Source organism: Trachemys scripta, chromosome 1, assembly GCF_013100865.1.
Source record: "Trachemys scripta elegans isolate TJP31775 chromosome 1, CAS_Tse_1.0, whole genome shotgun sequence".
NCBI lineage: Eukaryota > Metazoa > Chordata > Testudines > Emydidae > Trachemys > Trachemys scripta.
In genome coordinates, this window is record NC_048298.1 from 11318848 (window position 1) to 11345752 (window position 26905).

A 26905-nucleotide genomic window follows, 5' to 3' on the forward strand; every position below is an offset into this window, starting at 1 on the left:
ACTGGCTGCGGTTTGCCATTCCAGGCCAGCCAATGGGGGCTGTGGGAAGCGGCGGCCAGCACATCCCTCGGCCCGCGCCGCTTCCCGCAGCCCCCATTGGCCTGGAATGGTGAACCGCGGCCAGCGGGAGCTGCGATCGGCCGAACCTGTGGACGCCGCAGGTAAACAAACTGTCCCAGCCCGCCAGCGGATTTCCCTGATGGGCCACGGGCCACAGGTTGCCGATCCCTGGACTATATTATCCACATTGGAAGAAAGCAAGATGCACAAATATTATACTGCGTGTGTTCTCCACGTTCAGCTGCATGCTGAAAGAATGAGAAGGGACAGAAATGCTATGACATTTCATGCACTTTTGCCTGGTTGGGTTTATAGTCGGAGAACTCTGGAAACAGGTCCAGGAGATGCAGGAGCTGGGAGAAGTGATTTGTATGAGGAGTACACTGTACACAAAAGTTTTCTGGACCGGGTGATGCATTGCGATGTTATTTATGGCTGAGGGAATGAAAGGTCGCATGAACAGAAGGTAAAGTAGAGAGTAACTTCGATGGGTGTCATTCTCGGCCCAATGGGAAGACTGGTTTAGCAATTACAGAGCTGTCATTTTAGCTTAAAATATTTTAAGCCAATGGATGAAGGCTCCTACCCTCCTTCACATTTTCATAAATGACATAATAAAATTGATGACATAAAAACAGGTAAGCTGTTACCATTACATTTTCTTTACAACCAGTACAAAGAGAAAAAAATCTAAACCTTAAAATACTTCAAAAGAAGCTCAGGGTGAAATCTTGGCTGCATGGCAAACAACAGCAAAACTCCCATTGACTTCAGTGGTAGGGTCAGAATTGTGCCCTAAGTGCCTGATTGTGCTCTGGCTTTCACAAATATTACACAGGCGTAACTCTATTGGCTTTAGTGGAGGGACGCTGATTTACACCATTGTGAAAGAGAGAGAAACGGGTTTGAAGTCCTTAAAAGTCCTGAGGTCTCTTCCAATCCTAATCTTCTATGATTCTATGGTTCTATGAAAACTAAACAGATTTCAGCACGTTAATTTTTCTGTTTCCTTCCTTGTTTTTCTATCTTGATTCCAGGCTGTTCAATATACTTCCACATCCATAACTTTCTCCTGCGACACACAGAAGTGATGAGAGTCTATTTCATTCTCCATTATCTTCGACTAGGGCCCAGTATTGCTCAGTAGTCAAGGAGGGACATGAAATATCCTAGTTTAGTGGCTGGTGACTTTTTTTTCACCATTTGTTAGAGGAGGAGATGAATATCCCAGTACACTGAAAACCACTTGAAGGCCTTTTTACACTGCCAGACCAATGTAAAGGGGGCTTGCTATAAATAATAATCAGGCCCAAAGACTGTGGCAGAAGTAGCCAGAAACTCAAATGCCAATTCTGTACCTTCCCTTTTAGAAGCGTCCAGCTCCTGCAGGGAGTCAACCGAATAACTTCTCTCTGTGCTATTTGGTTGGAAGGGATCATAAAAACAGTAAAAGGTTAATTACACTCATTGAAGGAATTGTGCTGTTTCAGCTTATGTATTGTCTGGGGGATATGTATATTTTGGCAGACATCAGGTGAACATTAATACCGTAAGTTGGCTGGCATCAGGTAAACAGTAATGCTAACTATTACCCAGTCTTTCCTTAAATATTGACATTAGAGCTTCCAAATTCACTCTGGATCTCAAGCCACACAAAATTTTATGGGTGCTTGGATCTGGGAGTTTGGTCCAGCCCTGTGACAGATCTGACAATTTCCTGCAATATCTTTGGGAGATTTTACTGAATTCCGTTTATGTATCATTGCGGGCCAGGGATTGTATATAATTCCATAGGGGATGGTGACCACAGCCCTCCAGGAACTAAGGACAGTGCGGGGTTGTGACGGGTTGGACCCTCGCTCCTAGATGCCACCTGATGTGCTGGGGTCCCACTGGTTCCACACGTTCTACCAGCCTGGGTTTTCTCACCCTGTTCCGCTTTGCCAGGCCCTCAAGCCTTCTCCAGCACACATACGCAGGTAGGCACACACCCAGCTGCAAATGGACACAGAGACACTGAGGTCAGCTCTGTGTGGGAGGAATGAGCTCAGAGATTGACCAGCACTCACGTTCACACCTCCTTTGCAGTATAAACCCAAAATTATATTGTCTTGCACTGTATAGAAAGATCTGCAGAGCACAACTCATAAAAGTTTGCCCTCTCCCTCAATGTGGAGAGAGAGATGCACAGCTTCTTGTCCCCTTCCCCCCCACCCCCCGATATGAATTGCACAAACTGGGCTATGTTATAAACAAGAAATAAGTTTATTAACTACAAAAGGTAAATTTCAAGTGATTATAAGGGATAGCAACAGAATAAAGCAGATTACTAAGCAAATAAAACAAAACATGCAAACTAAGTTTAATACACTAAAGAAATGGGTCATACATAGTAATTTCTCACCCTAAATATTGTTTAGGCAGGTTGTCGAGTTTCTGCAGCTCAGAGTTCCAGTTATGTCTCTTTACAGGCTAGACACCTGTTCTCAGCCTGGACTCAGTCCTTGCCTTCCCCTAGCTTAGTTCCTTGATTTCTTCAGGAGCTTTCCGCAGTCTTCCTTCTTGGGTGGGGAGGCAAACGGAGAGCCCAGATTGCCTTGCTTCCCAGCCTTAAATAGAATTTACATAAGGTGGGAAGCCTTTGTTTCCAGTGGAAAAGTACCAGCAGTGTTCAAGGTGGTATTTTGTACCAGGTGACATCATCACATGACCTTGCAGTGTCAGGGCAACCATGAGACAAGGTTTATTTGCAAGGTCCATAGAAGGAACTCCTGGGAAGACGGGGGATCCACATCTTCGAAGACTCATTGTCTTTTCCTAATGGCCCATTAAGGCTGATTGCTTACTGTCTGGTGGGCGTTTTCCAAGCACATCGTTGTAATTGTTACATAGACAATATTCCTAACGTTATACGCAGAAATGATACATGCATGCAAATTGGATAAGCACATACAGTAGATCATAACCTTTTCAATGATACCTCACATGACCCATCTTGCATAAAACATATCTTCGTTATGCCATATTCGTATCATAACAATATTTCTATGAAGAAAATGGGGTGTAATGTCACAGGGGTGATTAGGCAAATTCACTCAGGTTGTGACACCCCCAGAGAGGTACCACCTCTTGTGGAGATTTGTCTACACTAGCTCAAACTGGATTGTCCAGAGGCCAACGGACAAAGAAAGGGATTTGGATAAATAGCCTGTGTTTAAACTGACTCATGGCCTTTTTTCTGACACAGCCAATGGACAGGACCTTCTGTCCAAAAGGAGGTCCTCAATCCTTAGGGAAGGCTTGGGAGGACTGACATCAAACAGAGCCCTTGTGGAGATGGGTCTGGGGAGTGATCTCTGGCAAGTTTATTAGCATATGTGTTGGTTCTTTTGTTGTTTTAAATATGTTGTCTCTGTAATGCTTTTACCTTAAGGATAAATGTGCTTACTGAAAAAAAGTTGGGTGGTAACTTAAACCAGGGGCAATTACTGTTTAGGCAGTCTGGCTTGCTGGGGATATCACAGTGCAGCCACGGAGCTGTGCAGCCTGGAAAAAGCCCAGTTAGGAGAGAGAGAGAGACACACATGTCTCCACTCAAGGGGTGTGATGACTGGGGAGCCGGAAGCCCAAGTTTAAGTGCCCTTGGTGGGCCATGGATGGAGGGGGAAGACAGATGCAGTTGCCCTAAACTGACACGTATATGGTGACAGCCTATGTGGGATATAGAACAGTGTGAATTGCCATAAGTGCCAACAGCATCGAAAGCAAGTATTATAGAAGGAAGAAGCCCAGAGAAAGAAGAATCTGGTAGTCTTTTTAGGACACAAATAGTGAAAGGAGAGGAGGAGCAGGAATTAGGGACCATAAGAACATAAGAACGGCCATATTGGGTCAGACCAAGGTCCATCTAGCCCAGTATCCTGTCTTCCCACAGTGGCTAATGCCAGGTGCCCCAGAGGGAATGAACAGAACAGGTAATCATCAAGTGATCCATCCCCTGTCACCCATTCCCAGCTTCTGGCTCGCCCATTCCCACCACTGAAGGAAGAAACAACAGGTATTGAGATTGTATCGACAGCAAGAATTCTCTCCTGATGACCTGAAGAAATCAGAGGTGCACTCAGATGATCTAAGACAGGCTGGGGTACCCCTCCAGGGAGGGCATGAAGGGGACTGTCTGGTGCCACAGACCGTCCGGGAAAGGTAATGGTGATGGTGAGAGGTCCAGAGACGTGGGTTCATCTGTAATGCCTTGTACACATTTAGGCATTTTTCTTAAAAAAAAATTCCCATCCCAAGTAAAACTGGGCACAGCTCCACCAATAGTAGCAATGAGGCGAGCGCTAGCTCACAGAGGCTCTGGGTGGCTGTAAGCATTTTAAGCACCAGAGCCCTGATCCTCAAAGGTATTTAGAAACCTAAGTCCCATTCATTTAAAATGGGAATCAGGCACCTATATACGTTTGAGGATCTGGGCTTAGTCATCTTATACTGCCCAGAGCAGGCCTAGACAACATGGTTCTTAATAACAGAATTGTGACTACAGAGCTTTTGTCTATTCTAGAACTTCCACCATTACTACTACAGTACTTTCAAATAAAGGCTAAGCGTAGACTAGGCTGAGTTGACTTGGAAAAAAGATGGCTGTTTTCTCTTTTTACAGCACATTTGCAATCACATTTTTTGCATTTGAAAAGTCTTTTGTTCCCTTCGAACTTCCCTTAGATGGACTTTCATGTCACCACTGCACTGAGAGAGTGGCTTTCGTGGCACTGTTTCAAAACCCAGTCACCTCTGTCAGTCAGTCGTTGCATTAATAACAAAACAAGGACTGTTAAAGGTGTACCAAACCTAAGGAGACCTGGAATTACAAGAGAACAACTTCTTGATGTGCCCAAGGGGAAAGCTGAATAAACAAGGGCTTCAAGCCTGTTCAAAAATGTGTCAAAATGACATCTGCAAAATGTAATAATGGCTTAATAGAAACTCAGACCGTACATTGTCCAGTAAAATGAGAGCATAAATGTTAGGAAAATCTTTCTACTCCTAATAAGTTCCTTTGGAATCCATTATTTAAACTTGGATTTCATTGGCTGGATGACAGGGCTTTGTTTAATGTTGACAGTCCACTTCCCTAATTATTTCAGTTTACCTTTTTTATTTTCTCAACATGTTTGTATCATGATGGCATTTAGTCTTTCTCAGGTATCTTTTTTGGTTTCACTATGAGACCGTGACAAATCCCTCAACTGGTGGAAATCTGCATAGCTCCATTCACTTTGATAGATGCCAATTTACACCAGATTAGGATCTGATCTTGACTCAGTCTCACTCACTCTTATTTTCCATCTTTTATTTCTTTTCGTCTCCTTATCTGCAGCACTGCAGAAGGGTCATTGATCATGTCTTGTGATTTACAGGTCATGTTCCCATTTGAATAGTACTGTCGTTTGGACTCGACAGTCGAAAAAAATCTGTATTTTTTTTAAAAGTAAAGCATTGAAATAAAAAACAAAACAAAAGCCAAGTCCAATTTTTGTACAAGACTTTTCATAGGCTGTTGCTTTAAAAATCTATCAGATATATTTTATGTTTTCGCAGCTGTATGCTTCTAATACAACCTTGGGCCCATTTATTGGAATTTCTGACTGAACTTTTGTTTTTATAGGTGTGTATATGTGTTATCGAAGATATTTTGGCATTTTAGCCAAAGACTTAAATTGTGTCAACTTTAGCTGAAAACGTAACTCACTTTTTTTGGGTGTTCGGAAAAAGCTGTTTATTTGACAGGTGCCCCTGGTCCCTACAATAAGTCTTCCAGCAAATTTATTTTACTAAGAGGTCGTTTGGGTTAGAAAATAATAACACGAGCTAAATTCTGCTCTTGGTTATTATACTGGTGTAATTCTGGAGTAAATCCATGGAAGCCAAGGCAATTATTCTGCATTTTGCTTCTGTATAAATGAAAGCAGAATGCAATTTCTAGCTGGAAATCAGATTTTCTCTTCTGTTTTGGCAAGATCAGTGGCGATATCTACTTGTGAAGGTAAGTCTCTTCTATTTTTCACAGTACTATTTTTATTTGCTTAGAAACTGTTTCATTTTCCTCTCTTGCAGTGGACGACCTTGGTTACAAACTGAAACCATGCAAATTAATTGTTAAACAATAGCTTTTATGTAGTAAGAGCTCAGTGTTACACTTAGGGAAAGCATGCCCTGTCTATATTCACTGGAAATGCTAGAGACCTTGAGTATTAGAATACTTCAATTACAACAGATCCCTGCTAAGGCCTTGGGGAAAGGAGAAGTGCCTCAGATGAGTGTGAGACAAGCTTCCACTCCAATCTGTCAGTTGCCACTCAACTTTATGATGGAAACTTACGAGTCCAGTTGAATGGGTGGGCTCAGTGCCTGGAGGGTGGGGAGTGGGAGAGGGGTGAAGGTTGTTGGGTCAAGTACTGAAAAGCTTAGTTGTCATTACTGAAATAATATATAACTGTTTCTATTATTTTGGGGTTTCTGGTGTGGGTTCCCAGGCACTGGAGCCTGGGCAGGTTTGAATAGACTGTTTTCCTGCCTGCCAGTGCTTTAGTCTGGAGCAAGAGTTCAGTGGATTCATGGAGAAAGAGATATGTACACGTAAATAAATGGGTAGGGTGCTAATAAAAATTCCCCTTGAATTCTAATATAGAATGTTTTAAGGCCAGATCCAAAGCCACTTACGGCATGGCGAGCTTTGCCATTGACTTCACTGGGGGCAGGACCTGAGTTCTGATTTTCTGAGAGGTTCTGTGTACTGTGGGCCATTCCTGTTTTGTCTGTACTCTCAGCCGGATGTGTCAGCCCCCAGCACTGCAGGTGCAGCGGGTGTTGGAATGCTAGGGATTACGCTGACTTGTGGCTGTTTTGTTGGGCTTTGCATTGACAAGGAAAAGTGGTTGAGTTTAGACACCTGAAGGAATAGACTTTAAGGCCAGAAGGGACGACCGTGATTATGTTGTCTGACCTCCTGAATAACTCAGGCCACGGAATTTCACCTTCCAAGCCTCTTGGTGAGCTGCAGCATGTTCCTTAGAAAGACACCCCGTCTTAGGCTGGGTTTAGCTAACCTGTGTTACCTAAACCCAAGCTAAACCCCAAGCCATCAAACGAATGAGATAAGCAGCTAGCGCGGTTAAACAACAGCCTATCATCATTCTGACGCCACATTTCCTAGTTCAGCTAAAGCTTTAATGAAGCCTCCCATTTCTCCATCTCCTCTTCCGGGATGCGAGAATATGAAATAAACCCATCTGAAATAGAAGAAAAGAGCGTAAAATGGGGGAGTTCAAAAAAAGAGAAAGAAAGAGAGCAAACAACAAGAAGTGGGAAGAAAGGAAAGAAAAAAAGTAGAGATTCTTTTCTTTTCCATATTCACCCTATTATTCAACAGCTTTTTTCCTCTGTCACTCCCCTATTTCCTTTTCATCTTCCCTTGCCTCCCTCTCTCTCCTATTCTTCCACCTTCATGTCTTTCATGTTCCATCACTTCATCGCTTAAGGGATTTCCTCTCACAAAAACTTCTGGGAATGAAGTGTCTGTAGAGATGGGCTAGCTAGCAGCCTGTTCTAACAATCAGGCCACTGGGAGGTTAGTGGGAACTTGGGCTAAAGAAGGATGGGCAGGATTGGATCCCATTGGCTGGGCATACCCTGCAGTAGCATGCACAGAGGGTTTTCCTGCTGCCCAAGTGGAAGTGGAGGGGAGATGCTGCTTCTATGGCATTGTACATCCAACTCCATTACTCCCTGCAGAAACTTTTCTACTGGGGTTCCCATGAAGGATGACTACTGGAGTTTGAAGGCAATGGAACTACGCACGTGAGTAAAGATTGGCTGTGTGAGTCAGGATCAGGCCTGCTTCTGCATCACCTCTGGCCCCAAGTTAGTGGACAAATATGATCAGACCCAAAAATGTATCTAGATGATGGAGAGGCCTTTACAATCCAGATATCCAGTTCTGCCAAGCCTTGTTCAAGGAAGTTGTCCTTACACAAGCACAAGACAATGAACAGGGCAACTCACCTGAGCGTGGGCTGCTTTTCCGAATAAGGCTGTGAAGGATCAAGCCCTGGGAGAATGAGGCTGATTGGCTGGTTGAACACTTTGTGCCCCTGCTTTAATGGTCACCCCTCTGGATGGACAAACGTTTCCTTGGTTCTCCAGTTATTTTCTCTCCTTTCAGTAGCTTTGCTGCCCTCCTCACCCATCTCACTTATACCACAACTGACAGTGTAGCTGGTTGCTAATAAGTCAAGGCTCAATGCAGCTTCAAATATATATTAATGGATAATAAATTCACACATCTCACAGTGGCTGGGTACCAGGTGGGCATTTGAAATGTGAGACGTGAATTCAAGGGATGCCGGGGCTGGAATGTACAGGCTCCGGGAGTACATTATATGTAAACACTTGATTCATTAACACTTTTCGGAATGTTAAAAGTGGTTCATAAACCGATTGGTAGCCAGGAAAAACGAGCAGCAATGAGGTCATTGCAGTTGGAATGGACTCATTATATTGCCAACTGTCAAAACTTTTTGAAGCCAGTTTCTGTCTTTTTGAAAGAAGGTCCTCCAGACTCAGGGTACTCTGGCTTGATTGTCTTTGGCAGGGTGGGGAGAGCAGGGGGTAGAGAAAGTCAGTGATTTAAAAAGTGGGGACCAGATACAGCACTCCCTGATCCTGTGGTCTGGTTGGTCTATGCTGGTCCCAGATTTGACATGAGGTGGCTCTAGTTCGGCCACCAGCATAAGGTCCTGTAGGGTCATACACAAGCTGAAGATCAACAGAGCAGAGACCTAACACAACCCTTTCCGACTCCAACATGCTCCCTAAACTGGAAGAGGGAGTGGCCCTGGTGAAAGAACTGGATCTCCCAGCTGGTGAAGAGTCCTCTTCCTTCAGGGGAATTCCTTGCCGGCTAGCTATGGCCAGATTCCATCCAGCGTTGTCCCACCTGAGTGGCACAAAGGGGATGGATCATAAATGAGAATCTGGCCTTAGAGCTTCCCATCCTAAGTTTATGGGCTCTGTTCTGGCTTTTACCATACAGTCTGCATTTCAAGGGGCAGGAAGTGGGGGGATATGGAGATGCTATAGGGGAGCACACCCTGGTGTAGAAGCCATGCTACGTTTGGAGAAGGTGCAATGAACACTTCAAAGAGAGTTCACACAGCTCAACTTGCAGCCTTAAACCTAGAATGGAGATATAACAAAGCCTCTGGTTGCTTCCCCATTGGAAATCCCTGCAGACTGTATTGAAATCCATTACCTGATTCCTACTGGGTCTCCACTGGTCTCTAAGTCCCTCACTCAGCAAGGTACTTAAGCAGATGCCTGACTTTAAGCATGTGAGTACTCCCCTTAAAGTCAGTAGCCTTCAACAGTCAATAGCTTAGTTATGCTCTTCCAAACTCAAGTTGGTCAACTGGAAACAGCTGAAAATTTTGCATTGGAATCTGATCTCAGATTTGGAGTTGCTAGTGGCCAAGCTAGTTGTTTGTTTGGGATTTTTGCTGCGTGGATAAGAGGGACAAGTATTTTGGGTCCCACAAAAAGCCCTGAGGATCACCCTCCTTTTTTGACTACCCAATACCACTACTATTCTACTGAATAGGGACTGGATGGCACTCCCTTGGGGAACTGCACTCAGCTCCCCTACTGGCCTGATGTGTAGTGGCTGAGTGCAGCAAGATGCTGGTCCACCCATTTGTTTGGTTTAAAAAAAATTCCTCTCTCTTTAAAGAGATCTTTGATGATTTTGATGGTGGTGGAGACAAGTAGCATCCAAAAATCAGGCTAAAAAGTGGCTAAAGACTATTAAAGACATTTAAAGGCCATACCTACTTGGAGTGCTAAGTCAAAAGTCCTTGAGTGAACGCCTATATGATTGTGAATGATAAGATTGCTCACTACAGATACAGCAGCAGGGAAACACCAAGGAGGGAGAAGAGCTATTTAAACTAATGGACAGTGTTGGCACAAGAACAAATGGAGATAAACTGTTTGTGAATAAATTCAGGCTGTAACTTGGAAGAAGATTTCTAACCATCAGAGGAGTGAGGTTCTGGAACTACCTCCCAAGAGGAGTAGTGAGGACAAACAACCTAACTAGTTTTAAGATGGTTGCCTGAGAGAGCAGGAGACTAGCCTTGGTGACCCAGGAGGTTTCTTCCAATCCTATGTTCCTCCAGACATTTAAAATCAGCCGTTCTTTGCTCTTCATCCCAAGCCTCCATCTGGATTAGTGAAGGGCAGTCCTTATTTGGTGCATGGACCTTGTTGTAGGAACTTTCAACTAGTATATGTCCATTAGAGCCCCTCCATTGATGTCTTCAAGCCTTTCAATTCTGGTTGACTGATCAGGGGCCATTCTGGCCTTCCCTTGCCTTTTTCATTTTGTGTTAACAGCTGATTTGCTCAATCACTGTCTCAGGTGTTAGTTAAGCTTTGTTTCCATTTGTGCAGTGCGTCAGATTCTTGGAGACGATGCTGAAATAAAATTCAGAGCTTCCCAAAAGTCTTCCTCTATAGTTAGCTCAAACCACATGGGGTCTTCCCTGGGTCCACATCCATGCCACAGCCCTGATGACATTGTAGTTGCACGTGACTCCAAGAACTGCATCCGAGGCATGGGCCTACAGTGCCTATATCTTCCCTGACTGTGATGGAATAATGAAAGGTAAACGAGAGACAGTACAGATGCCTTTACTGCAGGGGATCTAATACATTGGAGGCAAATTTCTGTCTTAGATGTGCAAAAGATTTTACTGTCTGATTTTATAAACAGAAGTATAATGTTGGCCTCTGAACTCTTTTGCTTTATACAAACGGCTTATAGTCCACTAACTGCACTGTTTGTGCTGCTTCTATCAACGCCAGTTAATCAGAGAATTATGGATGTTAGAACATGAAAAGATCTGGTGCCAGTAGCTTGACTACACCACCCCCTCTTTACCACAGAATTTTCCTTTTTGCCAGCCAGGGGATGAAAACACAGATGTGATGAACTTTGTTTCCCCTCCCCTGTGTAGCCTCTACTAATATTATTGGGAGTTCTATACTAAAGACAGACTAGACCTCAAGTTACCAATGAGGTGCTGATGGAACTGCCCCTCTTTCTGTAAGCCCTCTTTAGGTAGGTGCTGTCCCAATTTGGGGTTAAGTGGCTCTTTTAGTGCATGCCTGAGGTTTATGAAAGAAGAAGCAGAGATAAAGGTGCTTGTGTTGGAAATAGTTTCATAGATCCTAGGGCTGGAAGGGACCTCATGAGGTCAACGAGTCCAGTCTCCTGCCCGCATGGCAGGACCAAATACTGACTAGACCATCCCTGATAGACATTTATCTAACCTACTCTTAAATATCTCCAGAGATGGAGATTCCACAACCTCCCTAGGCAATTTATTCCAGTGTTTAACCACCCTGACAGTTAGGAACTTTTTCCTAATGTCCAACCTAGACCTCCCTTGCTGCAGTTTAAGCCCATTGCTTCTTGTTCTATCCTTATCCCTCCTCCTTATGACACCCTTTTAGATACCTGAAAACTGCTATCATGTCCCCTCTCAGTCTTCTCTTTTCCAAACTAAACAAACCCAATTCTTTCAGCTGGTGTGTGTTCACTCTGTGTGCTGGTATTCCGAAAAGTAACTCTGTGGCATTTCATATTAATTCCCTCTCAATGGCTTCCATAGCAAGTGAGTTCTGTTGGAAGACCTGATGTGCTTTTTTCTATATTGCAAACTCAACCTGACATCTGAAAGAGAAGCTGCATTCTTGGTTCATCACTCGAGATGAGCCAGCACCAGAACTGCTGGTTCCAGACAATCCTGCAGTTAGTTTCTTTCTTTCTTTCAGAGCTCATCACCTCAGTAACTGAGCACCACTTTAGATCTAGCTGTGAGCTCTGCACCAAACTCCCATCTTTACTTTAGGCTGAACCAAAACTGTGGATTTAAACACACCCAAAATGGAGGAGACTTCAGCCTGATCCCATCTCTCGCCATCCCAGGTAATGCATGTTCTGCAGCTGGAATTTAGTTGCTGAAGTGTAAGACAGAAAGGAACCCAACTCACTCTCTTGTAGCTGTGAGGCTAAGGGTAGTAAAAAGGTTTTTGTCGACACAGTAAACAGATATGACTCAAAGACAGCTAGAGACCAGATCTGTTGAGTAAGAAGGTGCCGTTTTCATATACCCACGTCTCTGCCACTTTGAAGCAGGGCCAAGGTGGGTGAGGTAAAATCTTTTATTGGACCAACGTTTGTTGGTGAGAGAGAGAAGCTTTCAAGCTACACAGAGCTCTTCTTCAGGTCTGGTCCAATAAAAGATATTGCCTCCCCTACCTTGTCTCTCCAGTATTCTGGGACTGACGTAGCTACAACTACATTGCACGCTTTGAAGCAGATTCATTATCAGTCACTTTGTAGCAAGGAAGCTGCAGAGGTCCTCTGGGCTACGGCAAGTGATCAAATTTTTCACCTCTCTTTTTCACTGGTATGAGTGGCGCAGAAATCAGCACTGGAGATTAAGACGACGTGCTTGTTTGCTCAGATACGCATCGATTCCTTTCACCACAGTACTTATATTGGTAGATCTCAGGGTTCTTTGGGTACTGAGATAGATCATAAGGCTAGCTAGATGAACTTGTAAGGCAGGAAATGGTTATTTGTCCTGGGATTTTTCTTCAAAGGTGTGAATGTCACCATTTCCTGTTTGTTTTCTTAAACTTAGCAGTTAAACCATTTCTTATTCAGAGCTAAAAAAGATAAAAGTTTCTTGTTCCCTATTTTTGCTAGAAAATAATTAGATTATCTCACACTGCAAACCTTTCCTAGAGGTATTATGGATTACACATAAATAGGCAGACAGAGACATTATACAAAAACAGATATATAGGTAGATCTATTTTAAAATCTCTCATAGGTATTTATAAGGGTGTTATTACTATATCTGAGCACCTCACAATCCTTTATGCATGTAGCATTCCAACGCCCTTCTGAATTAGGAAAGAGCTATTATACCAATTTTACAGATGGGAAACTGAGGCACAGAGGAACTAGGAGATTTTTCTGGGATCTGTGGCCAGAGACAGATTAGGGGTTTGTGGGGCCCTGGGCCAGAGCAAGTGGGCCCCCCTGCCTGCTTCCGCCTACAGTCCACCTTGCCCCCCTCAGTGCTCCTGCTGGGGAAATGGGGTTGGGGTATGGGGGCATGCCCCACTCCCCCCGCCTACCTGGCACTCCTGCTGGGGAGTTGGGTCGGGATGCGGGGACTTGCCCCGCTCTGCCTGCTCAACGTGCCTGTTCACTAGAAAACCATTGGGCTTAATCCTTCTGTTTACTCAGGCAAAACTTCTATTAAAGTCAATGGGAGTTTCTGCTTGGTTAAGGAAGTGTAAGGTCGGGAATATTTTGATTAGCTCTTTACATGAACAGACCAATGGACAGCAGTGGCTTTTGCGAAGTCCACAAAGAGACATAAAACAGATCAGCCTCTCCTGCCAGTTGCGTTATATTTTAAAATCCCCTCTACGCGTCTGATCCTAAGGTCGCTGAAGACAATGGAAAGACTTCCCTGGCTTTATATCTAGCCTGAAAGGAGAACTGCCGAGGGTTTTCTCCTGTTTTGAGTATACTTTTCTATTGATCCACCTTTGAGATGTGGCCAAAACAGGCCCCCAGTCCTGAACACCTTCAGACTTGGGAAAAGTTGAATCTAGATCTGAGATTCATACCAGGGGCCCCTCTGCAGCTCATCTTTGTGCACATTTGCCTCATGCCTTTACGGTTGTGTATACCAAACCTAAAACCACAAAGGTATCTTGTGGGCAGACACAGCCCTTCCCCCAAACAAGAAGTGAATCTTGACTATACCTCCTATTGTTATGATTTGTATTTACAGTAGTGCCTAGAGGCCTTGGCCAAGACTTAGATCCCAATGTGCCCTAGAACCTGTACAGATGTATAGTCAGAGTCAGTCCCTGCCTACAATCTAAGAGGTCAATTCTCTTCTTGCTCAGGATTATCCGGCTGTATCTCACATAATCATTTCCCTGCCCTTGTGGGGCCCGAGGCCCTGGTGCACCTTGGTTCATAGGCACCAACTCCGTGGATTCTCCGGGGCTGGAGCATCAAGGGGAAGAAAATAGTGGGTGCTCAGCACCTACTGGCTGCCCCACTGATCAGCTCCTTCCTTTTCCCCCCAGTGCCTCCCACCCACCGGCGGGCCCTGCTGATCAGCTTCTCCCCCTCCCTCCCAGCACTTCCCACCCCCCACGATCAGCTGTTCAGCGGCGTACAGGAGGTGCTGGGGGGAGAGGGTGGAATGGGGCAGGAAGAGGCAGAAGGGGGTCAGGGCCTTGGGGGAAGCAGTGGAGTGAGCGGCGGAGCGGGGTTCGAGCTCCCCTGGGGAAATGAAGAAGCCTTGGTCCATCTATTTCTCTGCCTGTGGCACATAATAATCTGGTCTCCTGGGGGCTGTAATAATTTTCTCTAATTTTGGTTGTTGGGTTTAGTGTGTGGGTGTTGGGTGGTGCTGGTGGCCTGTGATATACTGGTCAAACTAGATGATCTGGTGGTCTCTTCTGGCCTTAAACTCTCCGACTCTTACCCTGCTATAAGTCAGGAATAAATCTAAAGAAGCCAATGGAGTTACACCAGTGTAAAACCAGAGCCCATATGAGAAGAATTAGACCTTAAATAGAGAAGATGGAGAAATGAGGAAGGGTATCGCTACCCTGCTTCTGGGAGCAGCCCAGGTAGACAGACTTGCATTAGCCTCCTGGTCCAGCTGGACAGACTTGCATTAGCTATCCCTGCTAAAAATACCCCTGTGGACGTTGCGGCTGCCTTCGTCCAAGCCTGCCCCACCCTGTGGGTCCAAGTTTGGGTGGGGAGCCTGAGCCACTGCCTATGGCGCAACATCCACACTGCTATTTTTAGCGTGCTTGCTCAAGCGATGCTCACGTGAGTCTGTCTCCCCAGCAGGGAGGTGTAGACATACCCTCAGTGACTTTCCCATGGAGACACAGGGAGTTTAAGGCAGAGCAGGAGATAAGGTAAAGGCGCTGGACTGGGACTCTAAGACCCTGTAATCAGGCGTGGACTCACCCCTGTGGCGCCTCCTGCTGGTCATCTCAGGAATTAGCTCATAAGCCTCCAGAGCACCCTCTGCAGGCCAGGTGCCCCGCCTGTCTTTGGCCCCCATGTCCCTCCCGAACCCCAGTGCTCTTGGCATAGGTGCTGCCCCCCCTGGCAGTACCCCACTCTCTCTCTGGGTCTCCCCACCCAGGGCAACCCCCACCCCCTATCCCAATGTCACCTCAGTTGTGGCTACTGCCAGTCACCATCTGGCCCCCGCGCCCTGGGGCAGATTGCAGTCTATCAGCCAATCATCACCAGCAACAAGGGGTTTAGACTGGCTGCCTTTACCCACCCTCTGGCTGCCCCTGTGCAACCCCAATACTTATTTGGGCCTAAGACCAGGCCCTGCAGCCTGGGGAGTTGCTGGCCTAGGGCTTCCCATCCCCCAAGGCCTTTCCCCAGCCCAGCCCAGCATCCCCAGGTGAGCTCCCTACAGCCAGGCCTGTCTCTATCCTGTCAGAGAGAGACTCCTGTGCTCTGGCTACCCTGGCCTTCTTATAAGGCTGAGTGGCTCAGTTTTGGGCGTGGCCACAGCTGCAGCCACTTCCCCAATCAGCCGGGGTTTTGCCCCTTTACACAGCCCCAGCCGTCTGCAGAGCTTTTCCAACCCCTTCAGGGCTGGAGCGGGCGTTTACCCCGCTACAGACCCCCTTCTCCTTGTCCAACAAGCCTTGTGGAATGTCCCCAGAGGACTTTCCCTGCTCCATTTGCCAGCTTGGGCTTTTTTCTCATTGGACTTTTTCCCTCTCTGCTCCCGCCTTTTCTTCTAAGCAGAATACAAACCCAGCAGCACTCACGCTAAATCCACAAGGTCTGCATGAGTGTGAAATGAATTCTTCCATCCACAGCTGCAACAAGCACATCTGGTTTCCAGCACTGATTTAATAGACAATCTGGGGAGATTCCTGCCTGCCCCTCCCCCCAGTCCCTTCCCCTCTCCCCCCCCCAACAAATAAACACAAAGTTCAAGAGACCAATTTTCTGGGCAATTTTCAGCCTGCTTTCATGCCCTTCCCCATACGCAGACCACTCAGCTAATAGCTTCACGCTGTCAATTTCACACTCCAGGCCTAAACCTGGGACACACCGTACTGTAGAAGCAGGACCAGAAAGAACAGATGTGCCACTTATTATTACTCCTCCCAGGAAGAATGTTTTTTTTTAAATAAAACTATTATGTAGGAGGAAGCGGCATGTTTCTCTCTCAGCTCATATTTACACTACCTTTTTGTGAGTCTTCAGTAGGGCCCATTCTTCCCTTCACAGCCTGGCCTCCATCCTCAAGCCTTCAAACTGTAGTAAAAGAACTTGGCCAGGAAAGCTGGGAGGGTACCTCTCTTTGGAAACTATAAACATTATTCCTTCGCCAGCTACACCATGGCACTTTGAGCGTGGATTACAATTAAATATGGATCTAAATGTCACAGGAGTATACGTAACGCATTCAGAGGAGGTCAGAAGGTCATCCTCTCAATAGGCAATTCAGAATCTGGGATTTCTTCATTGCACGAGTTGCCCGAGTTCAGAGTCTTTACAATGAGCACTTTATACAATACACTGCCGCTTCGTTTTGTGTAGCGCCTTTCATATAAAAGTAGATCCTACGTTCCCATTCAAGCCTACCAAAAGCTTTCTCCATCTCAAAGGCATTTTATATTTCCTGGAGATCCAGGTTGCCCTATGCTGCAGCTGCCCCCAGTTACAATTAGTCCAACTGGACTAGTTGTTGGACTAATTGTAACTCCATCATCCTTGCCTCTTCCAATACAGGCTTTGGGGCTGATTCAGGACAAGGTTACTTCAGTTTTATGTCAGTGTAACTCCACTGAACTTGAATGATAGAATCATAGAATATCAGGGTTGGAAGGGACCTCAGGAGGTCATCTAGTCCAACCCTCTGCTCAAAGTGGGACCAATTCCCAACTAAATCAGAATGGTTTCATTCCCCAGGCCGTTGGTGAATCAGGCCCTTCCCTTCCCCCCAACTGTCTGGATTTACTCTCTGCCTGAGGTTATCTTCCAGTTCCTTTTTGTACACTTTCTGAATCCTCTTTGAATTCTTTTAGGGATGCTTCTATCCTGTCTTTTAATTCCTTTTGACCAACTTTGCGGGCCTCCTGACTGGCTTTGATTTCTGTTATCATTGCACCAATATTCCTGATCTGTGTTCAAGTAGGAAAAGCAGCTTTTAATTCCTTTCCCTGGGGGGAAAAACCCACCTTTCCTCATTCTTGACTTCAATTTTCACAGCATCCAAGTGGTCGAAGAAGAGACGGGCTTATAGATTGTGTTGATTCTTCACTGGGAGAAGAAGGAGCTGACAGAGGACTATGATAGTAATATCTAGCTCTGATAGAGCACTTATCATCAGTAGATCTCAGGAGGCTTTACAAAGGAGGTCAATATTATTACCCCCTTTTTCCAGAGGGGAAACCGAGGCACGGTGCAATGAAGTGATTTGCCAGAGGTCACCTACAGGGGCGTTATTTGCTATAGGGTAAGAGAAGCAGTTGTTCCCTCCCAGACCTGGGTTTTCCCTCCCCTTTCATAGGTCTATATGTCTTCCACTTTTTGTCCCCCACCCATTACTTTCCAGGAAATTCTATAATCACATATAATGATCCACATGCTGATACAACTTTGCCCCCCCTCCCCCTTTCTAAAACAAAATCACTGGCCACCTACAGAACCTGTAATAGAATGTGGGTCTCTGGTGGCCTCGTTCAATGCTCTCTCCACTAGGTAATACTACCTTCCTAATACTGACTTTCTTGGATCAACATAGCAGAACATATGAGCTGTCATACCGGGTAAGGCTAGTGGTCCATTAATTCAGGATCCCATCACCGACAAAGGCCAGTACCAGCTGCTTCAGAGGATGGTAAAAGAATCTCTGTGCTAGGTAGTTATGGGGTAACCTGCCAGCATGGAAAGTGTCTTCCTAACCCTAAAGGTAGGCTCGTGCCATGATGCATGGGGGTTCATATCAACATACAAGCCGCAGCAATGCTACACACTGTGTTCAGATTTTCCAGCCAAACTACTTCTCTCGCTTGGCTCCCCGCGCCAATGTTCATTCTCTGCTTCCTGTGCAGTTGTCTCCCCTGCCCCAAGCACATCGCAAGTCCTTCTGTGTCTGTCCCAAGTGATATTACGTGCCATGCAGCCAGGTAGCGGGCTCTTTATGGGCCACTTGTGGGAACTAAATGAAGCCATTGCATTTAAAAAAAATGTTTGTTTTTTAATATAGTAGTATGACCTAGCCCTCAGATAGCATGTTTCAGCAGTGGATCTTAAAGCGCTTCACAATCTTCAATGTATTCATTCTCACCACACCCCTCTGAGCTAGGAAAGGATTAGAATCAACCCAGTTTTACAGAAAGGGACCTGAGGCACAGGGAATCTAAGTGACTTTGCCCAAGGTCGTACAGAAATTCTGTGACAGAGCAGGGATTGAACCCAGGTCTCTAAGATTAGGGCCTTTATCACTGGGGCCAATCTTCTACTCTGTGTGACTAAAAGAACCTTTACGGGGCTGGGGTGAGTGTGGCTGTAGCACCTGATCCCACATCAGATAGGTGATTTCAGTAAGTTGTCACAGCTTCATTTTCTCAGCAGCTTTGCCACAGACTCATAGATTCAGATTTTAAGGTGACAAGGGACCATTCTGATCCCTTAGGCTTATCTCCTGCATAACACAACCCCTGGAATGTCACCCTGTCATTCCTGAATCAAGCCCATGACTCATCATTGGCCAAAATCACATTCACACTGGGGTGCACGGCTGTGTATTCCAGAGTTTATTTTTAGAGATGGTCCAGACCAGGGCTCCAGATGTGATCTTCATGTAAGCCCTGTGGCCTGAACCTCTGCTCACTGTTGGTGAGTAGGGAGAAGAGAGGCCCAGAGTGGCTTGACAACTCCAGATGGTCAGGGACTCCACTGGGGAGGGAAAACTCTCTACCAGTATGTCTCACAGAACAAGGGGAATGACTGAATGGGCCCAGCCTCATTTGCATTTCAGTTATGCGACAGTTTGGGGGCATTTTGATTAAAATACAACTAAGTTTTGAGTTTGGTGGCAATCAAATGCTATTGACCCTGTTAGGAAACAAAAAGACAAGAGAGCAGCACCAAATATACTGGCAGTTAGGGGTTACCCTCACTGAGACCACAGTGAGGCAAAGTTAGATAATGGAGCTTGGCAAGAGCTGGCGAGAGCGAGGTAGAGGCAGAAAGGGGCTCCTACCTTGTGCTGGCAGTAAGGACTATGTTAAGGGTCTGTAAACCACTGATTTCTCTCCAAAAACTCAGCACAGAGGCAGTTTAAAGAGAATGAATAGGTTTGAGGTGGTGTATGGAGCTGAGGCTGGCAGAGATTCTGAGGTGGTGTGGGCTGAAACTACAGAGACCAGCAGTCTACATGAGGGACTTTGGTGCAGGCCTCCCTACCCAGCAATCAAAGCTGAAATCACTTCAGTTGGGTCAGGTGGTAGAGCCCCCAGATTAGCCCAGACAGCACTTCCTTTGGAGCTGGAGACTGACCCACCAGAGTCCCTGAACTCCACCAGCCCTGGACAATAAACTGTGAGGGAGGAACTGAGGTGGACGTAAGTGGCTAAAACACATTAGTCACTCACAACTGCAAAAGGAGGACTGAGGATGGTACTATGGTTAAAACACACAGGAGGAGCGTGTGGTGGAGTGGGAGTTTTATAATAATATATATCGTGACCTTGCACTCGATATGATTTTATGAAAATATGCTGATGAGTATGAATATAATGTAACTGGAATATGCTTCATGAAAAAGGTCTCTTGTAAGGTATCATTACAAAGTTTATAATCTATTGAGTGTGGTCATCCTATTCATATAAATGTATCACGTTTGTATCTGAAACTAGAAATATAAAATATAACTCTGAGTGCCTATTGTAATTATGCAAAGGATGGGCCATTAATGGTGGTTTGGAATCTTGATGTCTCCCATTAACCGGGACAATTGTCTGTAGATGGCTCTGTTTTACTTGTGTCTTCCTAGTATATGTGTGTGCTGGCAAGTAGGTAATGAAGTCTTACAGTGACATGTGAGCATGTCACCTGAACTGGAATCCATCTTTAACCTGGTACTTTTCCACTGAGAAGTGGGGGGTGGGAACCCAGAGGGACAAAGGATTCCCGCCTTATGCAAAAGATATATAAGTGGGTGGAACAGAGTAAAGGGGGCAGCCATCATGAGAAATCCCCTAGCTACCACCTCAGCTGGAACAAGGGCTGTGCCAGGGGAAAGGACTGTGCCCAGACTAGGAAGGCGTCCAGTCTGTGAAAGAAACTTATTGAAACATCTCTGAGGGTGAGATTTTATCTGTATTCAGTTTTATTACTGTATTAGAGTTAGATTTTATTTTATTTTACTTGGTCATTCACTTTGTTCTGTCTGTTACACCGTGGAACCACTTAAATCCTACTTTCTGTATTTAATAAAATCACTTTTTACTTATTAATTAACCCAGAGTATGTATTAATACCTGGGGGAGGGGAGCAAACAGCTGTGCATATATCTCTATCAGTGTTCTAGAGGGCGAACAATTTCTGAGTTTACCCTGCATAAGCTTTATACAGGGTAAAATGGATTTATTTGGGGTTTAGACCCCATTGGGAGTTGGGCATCTGAGTGTTAAAGACAGGAACACTTCTGTAAGCTGCTTTCAGTTAAGTCTGCAGCTTTGGGGCACGTGGTTCAGACCCTAGGTCTGTGTTGGAGCAGACTGGCGTGTCTGGCTCAGCAAGACAGGGTGCTGGAGTCCCGAGCTAGCAGAGCAGGAAAGCAGGGGCAGAAGTAGTCTTGGCACATCAGTTGGCAGTTCCCAAGGGGGTTTCTGTGATCCAACCCATCACATATATTACTGTATTAATTGTGATCTTTTCCAAGTTCATTCTCCCCTCTTTCCCCTGCTAAAGTTTTCTTTGTTTTAAGTCAGTGCTTGCACCTGGGGAAGTATTATCTGTCAAGAGGTGCCTGGGGTGGTGTATATAGTGTCCCAGGTTTCTGGATGGGGGCTCAAGCTGGAGTATTTATGTTTTTAGAATGAACCACTAGAAAATTGAACCTGACCCTATTTGTTGTCCAGAACACCTGGCAGAAAGACTACATTTGCAAGAGACCAGCTCCAGAGCTGAATCTAAACGCCACAACCCAAGCATCTCTCTCTAACATGCACAACCAGAATACCAAATCCAAATCCCTTTGACGTTTGGGATGGGTGGATTTATATTCAGATCTGAATCCAGACCTGTCACCCAGTTTTGTAACTTGGGCCCATCTCTTATTCTTTTATCTGAAGAGCTTGCTCAGCATGCCCACATCCTGCCATGTAGCATGTCTGAAGTGGGACAGGAAAGAAAGCAGGCCAGGAGGAGATGTGTGCAGAACTACATCAAAAAGAGTTGAACCTAAACCTTTTCACACATGGAAAGGTGCCCTCCTTGTCTCCAGAACTTTCATGGATTTCTTCCAGCCTATCTCAGGAGCATTCTCTAACTCTGTTCCCCTCCTCCTCTCGTCCACTCACCAGTACTGACCTCCTCTCTTTCCCTTCACGTGATCTTGCCAGTGTCAGCATGAGGGTCTTCTTTGTATCTTTTATATCTCTGGATCATTGACTTTCCAGCTCATTTCAAATCTTGGCTGGGCAGGCATGTCTTTTTACCCTGGTCTATAGAGCTGTTCATTTCAGTCCCTTCGTATTATTACTTTGTCAGGGAATATAGCTCTGTGCGTGCAATATTTAAGTCTCCTTTCAGGGCTGGCTCACCCTGAGTAACACTTTGGCACTTCATGGTAGGGTCCCGTTGAGTGATCTTGACAGAGAGGAGGGAGTTCTAAACACCATACCCAGGCTACTGGGCGTTTCTCAGCTGGGAAAGCATAAAGACTTTATTCACATTATGCTAGCCTGTGCCAATAAATGCACAACTCCTCAATGGAAAGGCTATAAAGCCCTGCCACAAGGAGAATGATCATGAGACCTCACAGTGCCACATAGTCAAAAAGGAATCATGTGCCAGAAGGAATGACTGGAAATCAGTCTTCCTCTGGTTTCTTTTTAGTGAATGCATGGAGAGAAAGAAACTTGCCTCCATCCACTATAATGAACAGTGCAATCCTTGCAGAGTACAGAACTTACTTGAATGAAATAACTTATTTTTATTCTCCTTAGAAGATCAAGAGGTGACTTGATCATAATCTATAAAGACCTTCATTGGGAAAAAGTACTCAGTACTAAAGGGCTTTTAAATCTAATGGGGAAAAAGGCATAACAAGAACCAATGGCTGGAAGCTGAAGCCAGACAAGTTAAAATTAGAAATAAGGCACATATTTTTTAACAATGAGGAGGATTAATCATTGGAACAAACTACCAAGGGAAGTGGTGGATTCTCCATCTCTTGATGTCTTCAGATTTAGGCTTGGTCTACACTAAACCCCCAAATCGAACTAAGGTACGCAACTTCAGCTACGTGAATAACGTAGCTGAAGTTCGAAGTACCTTAGTTCGAACTTACCTCGGTCCACACGCAGCAGGCAGGCTCCCCCGTCGACTCCGCAGTACTCCTCTCGCCGAGCTGGAGTACCGCAGTCGACGGCGAGCACTTCCGGGTTCGACTTATCGCGTCCAGACAAGACGCGATAAGTCGAACCCAGAAGTTCGATTGCCAGCCGCCGAACTAGCGGCTAGGTATAGACGTACCCTAAGACTGGATGCCTTTCTGGAAGAGATGCTTTAGCCAAACACAAGTTTTTGGGGTCACTACAGGGGTAGATGGGTGAAATTCTATGGCCTGTGTTATATGGGAGGTCAGACCATATGATCTCAAGGTCACTTCTGGCTTTCAGATCTACAAATCTATGCCAGCACAGACCCATGCTTTCCATTTGTGCTACCTCTGCTGAGTGTGTAGTGGAGTTCCAGAAAACAAGCAAAATGTTAGGAGTCATCAGGAATGGGATAGAAAATAGTAAAGATTAGAGGCTATTATAATGCTGTTATATAAAGCAATAATAAGCCCACACTTGGAATACTAGAATCAACCTGTCTCAAAAAGGAGAGCAGAAATTGAAGGGGTTTAGAGGGAAGAGATGAAAATGACTAAAGGGGTGGGAAGACTTCCATATGAAGAAAGCTGGAAAAGCTCAGGACAGTTTAATTCAGAAAGGGCACAAGAAAGAAAGGATGTGATAAAATTATGCAAAACTGAATGGTGTAGAAAAAGTAGACTGGGTGCACCTATTTACCCTCTCTTGTAACACAAGAACAGGCGGCCTTTCAGTGAAATAGAGAGGTAGCTAACTGAAAACAGATAAAAGGAAAAACTTGTTATGCAAAGCACAATTAGGCCCCAGAACTCATTGCCACAGGATACCAGTGTGACAGTCTGGAGGTTAGGCCTACGTTGCCAGTCTGATTTTGTGAAAACTATGATGTGTTTCTTCCTCCATATTGAGCATCACCTTGACTGTGTGCTTCAATATACACTGTAACTGCCATGTTGGATTGCACCGTCTCACTTGTGTTAGGCAGTGGCTGGTCTAGGCCTAGTCTACACTGGCAATGTTACCGTGGCTTGTGTAGTCGTGACAGAACCACCTCTATGAGGGGCTTAGCCACCAGTGCTTGGAGCGTGGCTCCCAGCACTGGTGCGCCATCTACACCGGCGCTTTCCAGCGCTGAAACTTGCTGCGCTCAGGGGGGTGTTTTTTCACACCCCTGAGCGAGAAAGTTGCGGGGCTGTAAAGTGCCAGTGTAGACAAGCCCCTAAGCACCAGCCACTGCCTAACACAAGTGAGATGGTGCAATCCAACATGGCAGTTACAGTGTATATTGAAGCACACAGTCAAGGTGATGACTGGAACGAGAGGGCCATCAAAGGCCATCAGCAACTGAACAACTTTGCCTGTTGGCTTTTAATGACCCTCTGCCCAGTACAACACTCACGTGGCTGCAGCATGGAATGTCCCCAGTAGAAGGACAGAAAGAGAAGGGTTTACAGAATGCTTTTTTAAAGGAGATAGGCTTTCTTCGACTTAGGGTATGTCTTCACTACCCGCCGGATCGGCAGGTAGCGATCGATCCAGCGGGGATCGATTTATCGCGTCTAGTCTAGACGCGATAAATTGACCCCCGAGCAGTCTCCCATCGACTCCTGTATTTCAGCACCACGAGAGGTGCAAGCAGAGTTGATGGGGGAGTGGCAGCAGTCGATTCACCACGGTGAAGGCACCACAGTAAGTCAATCTAAATACGTCGACTTCAGCGACGTTATTCACGTCGCTGAAGTTGCATAACTTAGATTGATCGCCACCTCAGCCCCCCGTGTGGACCAGGGCTTAGTCTGCACTACAAAGGATGGCATAATTATCTCACTTAAGCTTGTGAAAAATCACACCACTAGCTGACATAGCTATGCTGGCAAAAATCCTGGTGTAGACACAACTGTGCGGACAGAGTGCTTCCGCTGGCAGAGCTAACGTTGTTTGGGGAGATTGTGTAGCTATGCCATCAGAAGAACTCCCTTTGTTGGCTTATACTACATCTCAATGAGGAGGCCCTGCAAAGACTCAGGGAGAAACATACCACCAGAAAGAGAAGACGGAGCAGGTGGAATGGAGGACAGGGCTGTGTGAAGGGGGGTTCAAAGAGTTCCAATGGAACCAGAGGCCTGAGCCCATAAAAGGCCCTGATGTATTTTCCCCCCAACATGGGGCCCTAACCTTGTCCGATTAGAGCCCTAAATGGACTGTTTGGGGCCCCGACTAATGCTTTCTAGATTTCATTGATATTCACATGAAAACAGGGAAGGGCGGCCTGTAATTACAGAGGTTATTTTAGAGATACTGAAAAAAAGACAGTTTAGATATGGCTGATTTCAGGGGACAAAGCTATGACAATGGAGCTAACAGCATACAAAGATGTTGAAAGTCAATGTCAGCAGATGAATCAGTACATGTTTTTCATCCCAGGTGTTGCCCACTCACCGAATCTTGTTGGAGAAGCTGCTGCAATGGTTGTTCCCTGAGTTGATCTGTTTTTTGGAATTGTTCAAAGATTGTATACCCTGGTCGCCACTTCTGCTAGTCATTAGGATGTGTTGAAAAAGCATGGTAGCATCACATTAAAATGCCAAAAGCATGGCCAGTTGGTCAGCAAGGGTAGAGGCAATCCATTCACTGCGAAATCAGATTGAGGGTGATATTGATGTGCTAGGCAAGATCAAAGCTTCACACAGTCCTGTGCCAGAACTGAATCTGATAACTTGCAAATGAACATTTCAGTTTTCATTTCTTGCTTTGGCCAAGATGAGGCACACTTCTTCATCATCATCATCATCATCATCACTCCCATAACCGCATTTGTCATTGCGGCACCATCATTGATGAGCAATCAACCAATTGTCTCCACCCCTGACAATTGTGCGTCAGTGCTTGAGTCTCCATGAAGTCCATTCCTGTCCACTTTTTTATGTTGTCAATCCATCTCTTCTTCTGTCTACCTCTTCTTCTCTTCCCCTGTACTATCCCTTGGAGGATGATCTTGGATAGGCCAGATGATCTTGTTACATGGCCGTACCACTTCAGTTTGCACTTCTTCATGGTCGTCAGGAGGTCTTCATATGGCCCAGTGCATTGGGTGATGACGTTGCAGACCTCTTCACTAGTCACATAGTCGAAGTAGGAGATGCCCAGGATTTTAAGGAAGTATCTCATCTCCACTACCTGCATTTTCCGTCCAATTTCTGCAGTAAGGGTCCATGTCTTGCACGCATACAGAAAAAATGGAGATGACCAATGCGCGCAGCAGTTTCAGTTTGGATTCCAGGGAGATGTTCTTATTCCTCCAAACTAGCTTTAGCTTTGCCACTGCTGCTGTTGTTTGTGCAGTTCTTGCTCGAATTTCTGCCTTGGATCCTTCATCAGTGATGATTGTCCCCAAATACTTGGACTGTTTCACTCTCTCCAGCTCTTGTCCACTGACAGTGATATGTGAGCTGATCCCATCACGTGTGTTTGTCATCAACTTGGTGGCACACTATTTTATCATAGAATCCTTAGGATTAGATTAGATTAGGATTGGAAGAGATCTCAGGAGGTCATCTAGTCCAACCCCCTCCTCAAAGCAGGACCAACACCAACTAAATCATCCCAGCCAGGGCTTTGTCAAGCCGGGCCTTAAAACCACTAAGGATGGAGATTACATCACCTCCCTAGGTAACCCCTTCCAGTGCTTCACCACCCTCCTAGTGAAAATTAATCAAAAATTAATGTTGTGAGCAAAAAATGGCAGCATCTGGATCTTGACATTCCAATGGCTTGTGGTTTAGTTGATGGTCCTTGAGATGCTTTATCAGAATTATTGTCTTCCGGGTTCATTGCATTTAAGGAAGCTACTGCTTCATGGGCTGAAATATCAGGAATATCAATGTAATACAAAGAGAAACCATTTTGAAGAAGGTAAAGTAAAGGTAAATTTATGGAGGGAATGGTTTAATGGTAAAACATAGTAGTCAAGGAAAACCAAGAAATGGTAGGTAAATTGTATAATGGCTGACAGGGGTCAGGCTGGAGACTCTTGCCTATATGCTCGGGGTCTTACTGATCGCCATATTTG